Source organism: Carica papaya, chromosome 2 (assembly GCF_054855325.1).
Source record: "Carica papaya isolate Zhongbai chromosome 2, ASM5485532v1, whole genome shotgun sequence".
NCBI classification, from domain to species: Eukaryota; Viridiplantae; Streptophyta; class Magnoliopsida; order Brassicales; family Caricaceae; genus Carica; species Carica papaya.
The window spans coordinates 10,166,146-10,177,832 of NC_142310.1; positions in this window are offsets into that span (position 1 = coordinate 10,166,146).

The following is an 11,687-nucleotide window of genomic DNA, read 5'->3' on the forward strand; positions in this document are numbered from 1 at the left end:
TTACCATCAGGTAAAGATCAGGGTAGAGGCCATCCTCAAGACGACCTTCAGAACTGGTATGGGCATTATGAGTTTCTGATCATGCCATTCCAATTAACTAATGCACCTGCCATTTTTATGGACTTGATGAACAAGGTCTTCAGGTAGTTTTTAGATCAGTTCGTCATAATGTTTATTGATGATATCCTGCTATATTCCAAGAGCATAGAGTAATACGTTCAGTATCTGACTCATATTTTACAAGTTTACAAGGAAAAAAATAAAACTGAGTAAGTGCGAGTTTTGGCTTGAGCATACTACCTTTCTAGGGCACATAATATCAAAGGACAGGGTGTTTGTGAATTTTGAGAAGGTTGAGACAGTGATGGGTTGGAAGAAATTGACTTCGGTTAAGGAAGTTCGAAGTTTTATGGGCATGACTAGTTATTATCGCAGGTTTGTAGAAGAGTTTTCAAGCCTAGTCGCCCCCTGACCCGACTTACGAAGAAAAATGTTAAGTTTGAGTAGAATGATGAATTTGAAAGGAGCTTTACAGAAGTCAAGAAACAATTGACTACCGTAGCAGTTTTGGCTTTGCCGAGTGGGACAGGTGGATATACGGTATATAGTGATTTGTCCTACCAAGGACTGAGTTGCATTCTAATGTAGCATGGAAATGTCATAGTCTCTGGGTCCAGATAGTTAAAAACTCATGAAAAAAATTATCCCACCAATGACTTGAAACTTACCATCATTATCCACGTCTTGAAGACCTGGAGCTACTACTTATATGGGGAAACATTTGATATTTATACAGACTATAAGAGCTTAAAACATATGTTCACTCAGAAGGATCTCAACATGCATCAGAGGCGTTGGATAGAGCTTCTCAATGACTACGATTGTAAAATCTTGTATCACTCGAGTAAGGGTAATGTGGTAGCCAACGCTTTCAGTAAGAAGAGTGCAGATATGTTGACTCACATAATGATTTTTGTATACAGGGTAATAAAGGCTACACAATATATACAACTTCAAAATTTGAAAAGGATCACATGTCAAACCCATCTAGCAGTCCAACTCGAATTGATTCAGAGAATAAAAAAAGATCAATTTACTGATCCCACCTTAGCAGCACTCAAGAATGATACAGAAGAGGCTTTAAATTCAGAATTTTGAGTCTCTACCGATAGCTTGCTCAGATTCCAGCACAGGGTATGTGTTCCAAATGACAGTGAACTAAAAAAAATATCATTACAGAGGCTCACAGTTCAAGGTTCACCATGCACCCCAGAAGTAATAACATGTATCAAAGCATGTGGCCCTGATTTTAGTAGAGTGGATTGAAAAGGAAAATCGTCAATTTCATCTCCAAGTACTCTATATGTGAGCAGGTTAAGATAGAGCATCAACGTTCAGTGGGGCTACCTCAACCATTACCAATCTCATAGTAGAAATAAGAACATATCACTATGGATTTTATAACAAGGTTGCCTAGGGCACGCTCGAGGCATGATGCAATCTGGGTAATTGTTGACTGACTTACCAAGTCCTCTAATTTCTTGGCCATCAAAATGGTTGATCCATTGGACAACCTAACTAGAATCTATATCCGAGAGATAGTCAGACTACATGGAGTTCCAGTGACAGTGGTAGCAGACAAAGACCTCAGGTTTACCTCTCGATTTAGAACAAGTTTTTAGCAAACAATGGGAATGAAACTATCCCTTAGCACAACATTCCACCATCAAACATATGAACAATCAGAACGAATCATTTATACACTGGAGGATATACTCATGAATTGTGTTCTAGACTTCGAAGGGCAATGGGATGATCACCTACTCGTGATAGAGTTCGCCTACAATAACAGTTATCAAGCAAGTATTTACATGGCTCCGTCTAAGACATTGTATGGCCGAACCTGTAGATCATCGAGCTGTTGGGAAGAGATGGACGAAAGAAAATTAATTAACCTAAGCCTTGTAGATGATACAACAACGAAAATAGTTAAAATCAGGAAGAACATCTAGACTGTAACGACCTCGGAAATTAAAAGAAAATGTATATATTTATTCTAAGTGCGGAAGCGAAATAAAATAGATTATGATTAACATCCCTTACACAATAATCAAAACGTATTAAAGATGTGAAAGAATAAACTAACTAAAGAAAATACTATGAATGAATACTATAAGGAAAACTAATAAATCTTTAGGCTTCCACTTGCCGTCTTTCTATGGAACGGGCTCGGAACCAAGTCCTCCTGATCTGAAATGGTTAAGTAAGGAATGAGCTACACTAACCCAGTAAAGACGTCACACTATCTCACTGTCATAGAAGTAAAGGTTGGTAGAAAACAAAAACGACAAATGGAGCATAATTTATAACAAATTTATTTATCAATAATAAAACCCTTTACTGTCCACTTTCCTCGGTGAGATTCATGAAAACAATAACATTATAAACATCATAAGATCATGCACACTCTGTGACATAACACATATCATACTTTTCTATTTCAATCATCAGGCAATAAATTTTCTCTTTTATCAGCCTACTAGTATCCATAGGGATCCATAGGGGTCCCGGCTACACATGAACCATTCACCTTAATTCCAGAGCCATCCCCATACCCCGTCCGGTATGGGCGCCAAAACCATAAACCTCAATACCCCGTCCGGTATGAGGGTGAAGCGGGTCGTCCCCATACCCCGTCAGGTATGAGCACAAAAACATTTAAAGTCTCCATACCCCGTCCGATATGAGAGACCACGTTCCCGGTAGAGTTTCCTATGGACCCAGTCCGTCTACCATCTCACAAGATATCTAGTGATGCTGTCGACTTATTCATTTATAAATTCACATACCCTATATATTATTCTTAGTCTCAATTACCCAATCAACATGAATACGTAAACTAGTACCGCACACCAAATAAGGCAACACAACATCGGGTTCACAATAATTCAAACTATAATAGATTAAACAGTGATTCATGCATACAAAAACACATAATAAACAATCAAATACTATACTGCATTTAGACTGTAAAAAACATCAAACAGGAACAGACCGACAAATACATCAGGTTCGGGCCCCATTAGCAATCTTAATTAATTATACATATCTATTAATTCATAAAATACCGTTTTATCATTTATTAAGCTTTAATATCGTGATAAAAAATAGGGTGAGGGAATCCTTACTTGTTTCGGAGTCTGAAATCGGGTTCTCATTGCGCCTACGGGCAATCCCTATGTTCCCTGAATTTTTTTTCAAAAATTAAAACACACTTTTGGTACCTGCACATGTCCACAAAAACCCCAAATCAGACCCAGGGCCTATTCGGCCAATTTCAAAATTCCAGCACGGCGGCTCCGCCGTGCTCTGGCGACGGCGCCGCCGCCTACGGCGGTGATCTGCCGTGCTTTGGCGTCGGCACCGTCGCCTACAGCGGTGATACGCCTCGGGTTGGCTGTTTTTGGCCAAATTCGGCCATACTTGCATTGGTTCCTGTGATAAAACACCCATAGAGCCCTCGGCGGGCCAAAAAATTTCAGATAACCAAGACTTACCGGCGGCGAAGCTCTCGGGTGCGGCGGCTCCTCCGGCGCGAGTCGCAATTTGGTATTTTGCTCCGGTCAACCTGTAGAGGAAGGGACGGTGGTCACAAAAGTTTAAAAATTACATCGAACGGGAATCGGTAAGAGCCTCATCGGAGGCAAAAATCGAGGAAGCCTGCGATGACGCCGCTGAGCTTCGGCAGTATTTTTCGACCAATTGGCCGGTGGTTTTTGCTCCAATTTGGCCACAGGGAGGTTTATCATCGAAAAACGAGCCAATGAGAGAAATTTTACCTCGTTTGGCAGCCGGAGGGTGCTCCGGTGCGGCGACGGGTGGCGGCGGTCAGTTCCTCCGGTGGCTGGGTTGTCTTCTCCGGCGAGGGTTCTGGCGGTTAGGGTTTGGCGTTGGGTGTGGATGAGATTATTTATAACGTTCACATTTTAATTTGAGCCGTCCATTACGATTTAATCTGGGCCGTCCGATCGCGATTGAATTAAAAATGAATCTGGGCCGTCCATCACGATGTGATTTGGGCCGTCCGTGCTTGATCAAATCTGGGCCGTCCTCACGCGTGCAATCTGGACCGTTCGTGCGCATGGAAATGGATCTCAGCCGTCCGATCGCGCGCACGCAGATCGCCTACGTGGCCTGTTCCGCGTGGCCTTCCCGCGTCAGCGTCTGTGCGACGCTGCGTGTCCCGGTTGGCCAGAGCTGCTGACCGGGCTGCTGACGTGGTTGCTGACGTGGTGCAATTTTTTAAAATTATGTTTTAACCCTCGATTTTCGATTTTCTTTTCAAAAACACCTCCAAAATCTAAAATTTCACCCATTTTTTCCAAAATCATTTTCAATTAAATCCAAAAATAATAATTTTACCCCTTTTTATTATTATTGTTATTTTTATTTTTATTTATTTAAATTAAATTAAATTAAAATCATATAATTATTACATAATAAATTAATTATTAAAATAAAATTAAAAAATCAAAATAATTCCAATAATAATAAAAATAAAATTTTGAGTGTTACATAGACAGCCCAAAATAGACAGAAAAGTTATGCGGATATCTAATAGAGAGATTTAGAATTTGAGAAGGGCGATCGAGTATTCCTTAAGGTCACCCCCTTTAAGGGTATCAGCAGATTTGGTAAGAAGGAGAAGTTAAATCTCCGATTCATCGGACCATTTGAGATGTTGAACTAGATTTAGACGTCTGCTATATATTATCACTACTACGAGAACTATCGAGAGTCCATAATATATTCCATATGTCTATATTACGAAAGTACAACCCAAACCCTTCACATGTCTTGTCATATGAGCCACATCCACTCCAGGAGGATTTATCATACAAGGAGGTACTGGTTGGTATTTTGGATTAGAAGAGCAGAGTACTTCGCAACAGAAAAATTTCATTTGTCAAGGCTCTATGGCAGAATCACTAAAAGGACAAGACCACTTGAGAGATAGAATCAGACTTCAGGTCCCAATACCCTCAATTGTTTAACTAGCGAAAGAGTGATAAATTTGAGGAACCAACTTATTTTAAGGAAGGGAGAGTTATAACACCAGGCCCTAAATTTAGGCATGAGATATTTAAATTATAATAATAAGATAAATTAGAAAAAAATTTATCTTTAATTTTTAATTGAATTTTTGAAGAAAATTATGTTTTGGATGTATTTGAAAAGATTTTCAAAAATCAGGAACAAAGGAGAAATAAAGGAGGATATATTTGAAAATAAATCTTAAAAAACTGGGAAAAAGTGAAAATATCAAAAATTTGGCCATGTGGATCGCTACGTCAGCAGTGCGGTCGGTCTCCATACACTGCATGGCAGACACGCAGACACACATCCACACGGGCGATCCACGTACTAACAGATCCAACGAACCATATCTCCCGTGCTCACAGACAAACCAGATATGTTTCCTTTTTAGGCGTGATCGAATGGCCAAATTTAATCCAATCGCGTGGCCCAAATTAATTCTCCAAATAAGAGCGATCTAACGGCTAGGAGTGGACCACGTGTCCCTGTACGAACAACCCATATCGATGTGGAAAGGATATTTAAACATCACTTCCCAAAAAAACCCTAACCGTAGCCGCACTTGACCCCGCCGAAGAAGAGGAAGAAGGTTGGCCGGAATAAAAGTCAACCACCATCGCGCCGCACTAGAACCATCGCCGACATTGGGAGGGGAGTTTTCCCCCTTTCACTTCAAAATTCAATTTTAAGCATCTCTACACCCATATCGGTGCCGAAAAGCCAAAAAGAAAGCTGGAAATCGAAAGCGAAGCTCGACTAAACCACCACAACTGCGACCCAAAACCACTTCGGTGAGCCCGATCCCATTTCTCGTTTCCTTTCCTTTTTTGAAAATTGTGTCCATAACCCTTTTTTGGTGTAAGTCGACCGAAGAAAATCCCTGGCCGCAAAAGTGGAATGGTGGAGCCACCGCCCTGGAAACTCCCTTCCCCCGCTGGTAATGCTTTAGTTTTTTTCTTTTCCGGCCAACAGAGGCCGCCTAACCTCATTTTTTCGCAGGTTTTTACTTTGCTGAAACCGGCTAAAACCGGCTAGACCAAGAGGAGACACTGTTGTAGGAGGCAGAGCCAGCGTCGGAGCATGGCGGCGGCGCTGTGCTAGAACCCTAAAAGGGTTGAAAATTTTAAAAACCCTTATTTTTTGCCTTTTTGGATATTTTAGAATACGTTATGTATATTTTTTATTTTTGCAGAAAAAAAAACCCAAGAAAACTAGGAACCACAAGGAGGTGTAGTGGAAAAGACAATATTTCGAACACCGATCTTGGATAAGAATCCCTCACCATTTTCTCTTATCACGGTTAATTAGTATTTGATAAATAATAACAGTGTATTTTATGAATATTAAAAATTCTTAATTAATTAAATACAGGTCACTAGTGGAGCCAGTAATTAGTTAGTACAAAATTACTTATTTTATCTATACTGTTCAATTATTGCTCGACTGTTATTGTTTACATTACCGCATGCACTTTAATTCATAGGTTTATTTACCTTATCATTCATTGATTCACTTAACCGTTTATCCCTATCTGTTTATTGATTTGAAATAAATGACCTAATCATATTTTTCTTAATTATTAAAGTATCAGTTTATATTACCTATTTAAAAGTCATTATATTGTCCTATAATTATGAGATAGAATTGTTGTATGTGAAAAAAGATGTACAGACCCGATACATAAGGTAAACCCTACTGTGGGTATTACTTCAGTCAAACAGGACTGAGAAGTCCCATACCGAAAGGAGTTGAAAAATATTTGTTCACCCTTATAACGGATGGAATATTAAGACGATGGTACATTTGACGCTCATTACTAGACGGGGTGTGGGGAAGACCGGTTAATTGATAAATTGAATATTGGACCCACACGTGGGGAAAACCCTTATGGACCCCAGAGGTACTACTAAGTAGGTAAAAGGTAAAGTTTGCAATTATTATCCTTAGAATGTATAATAAATTGCTATCTATATTATTGCCTTCATAAGTCGAATTTGAAAACTTAAAAGGTGAGTATGGAACTTAGTTTTTACATTAAATAAATTTGTTTAAAAAGAAAAATAATTTCATTGGTTATTTTTTAATTTTTACTAACTTTTAGTTTTCCATATCGGTTGTTAAGTGTTGACATTCTTATTAGGTTAGCGTTACTCATCCCCCCTTATTTAGAAATTTCATATCAGGAACATCAAAATCTTGATCATGAACAGTAAAAAAGTTAGTGACTAAAAGTTGCCTTCTGCAATTCTATCAGAGTGGTCATGCGGAGGTTGATCCTATAAAATTTTAGTTATATTTTTATTTTTCTTATTTTTAATTTTCTTAAGAGGATATTTATGTTCTCTATTGAACATATTAATTTACTGTGAGAGAAATGTAAATCTTAAAATTTTAATTATTTTCACTATTATTTCATTAATTCAATAAATTTTATTTCATTACTTTTACATTTTAATTATTCTTAATTATTAGAATAATTATAATTATCATATGATTAATAAAATATCTTTTTAGATCTCAAGAATTGATTTGATATTTCAAAAAATTTTATCAAAAAATATTTAATTTAGTACACAAAAGTACTTATAGGTTTATTCATGTTTTTTTTTAGATGTGCATTTTTCAAATACTAAGCTTTTCCAAAAACCCAAAAAATATTATTTCAAACCTTTTATGCTAAATTATTATTATCATTGTTAACTAATTTATTTATTTTTGTAGAAATGATATATTTTAAAAAATAAAAACTAAAAAGATACTATTATATTCGTATGGGTTGGTGTATAAGTGATCAAAGATTTCATTTAATATTCAAGATCCAATAGGTGTTTTTTTTTTTAAACAAAAAAAAATGAAGTATAATAAATGATGGATTCCAACTTATCTGATCACTTTCCATCACATTTTCAAGGATGATTGCAACTTTTTATTGCAATTATCCCTTACCAAAAAAAGAAAATAATTGGCCTAAAAAACTTTGACTCTACGAACTTAAAAACATTTTTGATTTGATGGCTAATAAATCAATCATTTATCAATTGTGAATTTAATAATTTACCTGCTCACTTAGTGCTATGCTATACAAGAAAATTATAAATATTTTAGAGAATTAATAAATATGGCTAGGCTTATGAACCCTAAACAAATAAGAATCTAATAAGAATAGAAAATTTATAAGATAATAACATAAAAATTAATGATTTTATATCAAATAACAACAAAAAAGTTAGAATAAGAAGACTATGTGCTAAGATTTAGACTGTAATCTTAAGATTTTATTAGAGTATCAGATACACTTGATTCTTGATGTCATTGAATATTTTAAAATAAAGAAGTTATTAAATCTTATCAATATTTATAAATTTTTATTATATAATATTGTAAAGAAAATTAAAATGAATTATTTTTATATAATTCATTATTACTTCTAATAATACATCAAATAAGTTCTGAAGATTTTCCATCCCTACCCACAAATTTGAATTAGCTCAATAGCCCTTTTTTTTTTCGGTTAAAGAGTTAAATAACTATTAAATTCTATATGATAATCTGAATTAATGATGTGGGATTGCAAGTACATGTCTTGACTTATGATAGATTTCGACTTTTCTTATTATCAATTCACCTCCACGAGTGTTTATTCAGATATATATATATATATATATATATCATATCCACGAGTGGGTGGATGGGATGGGACATGAGACATGACCAATATTTGATCCACTAATTATAGGCATCAACTTAATGATTAATAGTGGGTTTAATTAGTATTTTCCAAAAATTTGACCGCCGCCAAATACGGTCTTTATCGACATTAAACCAGTATTTGCATGGTAAGTTCATGACGTGGCATACATATGTTCACATATGTTTATATATATATATATATATATGCTTGTGTGGAAGAATGAAACCATGATTAATGATTATGAGAGGAATAAGAGTGATACCAAGACGATAAAGAAACTTATTGAAGAATTTAAGTTGTGATCAAGGAAGAGTATCAATCGGTCATTCTAAATGTAACAATGAAGTCATGAATTCATATATGTTCAGGTTAAGATATAGTCTAGTGTTTTATAATTTGATTTTGTAAAAATATAATGCTCCTTATGGTAATTCAATATCTAGTATTTATTTATGTTAATACAAAATACTTAATTTTCTAAGCTCTCATCATTTAACTCACCAAACTTTTATTTTCTTTCTAATTATTCTTTGTTAGTTTTAGACTTACATTTTAGAAATTTAAACATATGCAAGTGACCTACAAGCATAATATCATTATGAATTTTTGTTTCAGTTTCAGTTTTGATTTTTTAAAATGTTGTAGACATGATTTAATTATTTTAACTTTTTATATTAAAAATTTGAAGAAAACTCAGAACTTGAAATAAATAGAATATATTAAGAACCAATTGCAATAAGAAAAAATATTAGTGATCAAATTATAAAAAGTAATCAACATTGAACACTAATTTAATAATTTATCCAAAAAAATAAGAATTTAAAAGGTTAAAAATAAAGTATATAGATTTGTGTAACGACCCCAAAAGTCTAAAAAAAAATATATAATAATTTAAGTGCAGAAGTAAAATAAAATATTAAGATTTATACCCATTACACAATAACTTAAAAGTACTAAACAAACATTACGAAATAAATTCTCATAAACGAACATGAGAAATAAAAAAAGTAATGAAAAATAGAAAGTATTTAGCATCTACCCACAATCTTCCTGCAGATCGGACTCTGGAACCAAGTTCTCTTGATCGAAAATGGTTAAATAAAGGATGAGCTACACAATTCGAGTAAGGATATCACATTATATCATCCGCACAGAAGCAAATGTTGGTATAAAATTAAAACAACTAATGGAGCACTAAATTTATTAAATTCGTTTATCAATCATAAAATCATTTACCGTTCACTTACCATATTGAAATTTATGAAAACAATCTATAGACACAATAATACCATACAGATCATAACTTTATGAACAATCAGCAACATAGAACATATCATAGATTCATATTCGTTAACAATAAATCAAATCATAACTATTTCTCATTTCACCAACCTACTAATATCCATGGGGGTTTATAGGGATGTCCCCGCTACACGTGAACCATTTCTTTTAATAATTTTAATTACAGGTCGTCCCCATACGCCGTCCGGTATGAGCACCAAGACATTAAACCTTAATACCCCGTCTGGTATGATGGTGAGGCGGATCGTCTCCATACCTCGTTCGGTATGAGACAACGTTCACAGTAGGATTTTTCATGTACCCGGTCCGTCCACCATCTCCCAGAATATCTAGTAAAGCTGTCATTCCATTTGTTTACTTTATCACACCCCTTTCCTATTTTCCTTTAGTTTATATTACCAAATCAAATATAATCACATAAACAAATAAACATGCATCTGGTAATACAATCATGTCTCAAATTCCAAATCAAACAATGGTCCGGTAAAGCAGTAATACATGCATTTAAACCATAAAATAGATAAATCAGATATTATTATGCTTTTAGACTGTAAAATAAATCAACAGAGAATAATGTCCGGTTCGAGCTCCATTAGCAATCCGTAATTAATTATGCACATTTATTTAATTTGTACAAAATACCGTATTATTATTTATTTAAACTTCAATTCTATGATAGAAAATAGGGTGTGGGGTCTTTACTCGATTTGACACCAAAAAGCTAAACGGTTTACTATGACTACGGGTAGTCCCTGAATTTTTCTCTCGGAACTAAAACACGCTTATAGTACCTACAAATATTCCAAATAAAATCAAAATCAGTCCCCAGGCTCGCTTGGCCAATTTCAAAAATTCGGCACGGCGGCTCCGTTGTGCTCTGGCGACGGCGCCGTCGCCCGTGGCGGCAGTCCGCCTCGGGTCGGCCGTTTCTAGCCTTTTTTAGCCGAATTTGGCTAATTTTGCATTGATTCATGCGAGCACATATGCTAAAGGGCCTCAATGGGCCAAAAAAATACGAAAAACTGAAACTCACCGGCGGCTCCTCTGACTCACGTTGCGGTTAGGTGTTTCACTACTATCAACTTGTAGAAAAGAAAATGGTGATCACAACGGTAGAAAAATTACGCGAAGCGGGAATCGAGAAGGGTCTCCTCATAGGCGGTTTGTGGAATTCCCTGCAGCGGTGCCACCGGGCTTCGTTGGTGTTTTTCGGCCAATTGGCCGGTTCTTTCACTCTGATTTGGCTTGGCCATGGTGGGTTTAAAATTGAATTTGGTGCAAAATAAAAATTTTTTTACCTTTTTTGGTGATTAGAAAGGGTTCTGGTGCGGCGATGGGTGGCGGTGGTCGGCTCCCTGGCAGCTGGGTTGTCTTCTCTAGCGAGGGATTCTGACGGCTAGGGTTAGGGTTTGGGTGCGGATGAGGTTATTTATACCCATCTGCTTTCGATATGGGTAGTCCATCGCATTTGATCTAGACTGTCCGATCGCGATTAAATAGAGAGTGAATGTGGACCGTTCATCATGATCTAATCTGGCTCGTCCGTGCACGATTCACTCTGGACCGTTAATGCGCACGGAAACGGACCTCAGTCGTT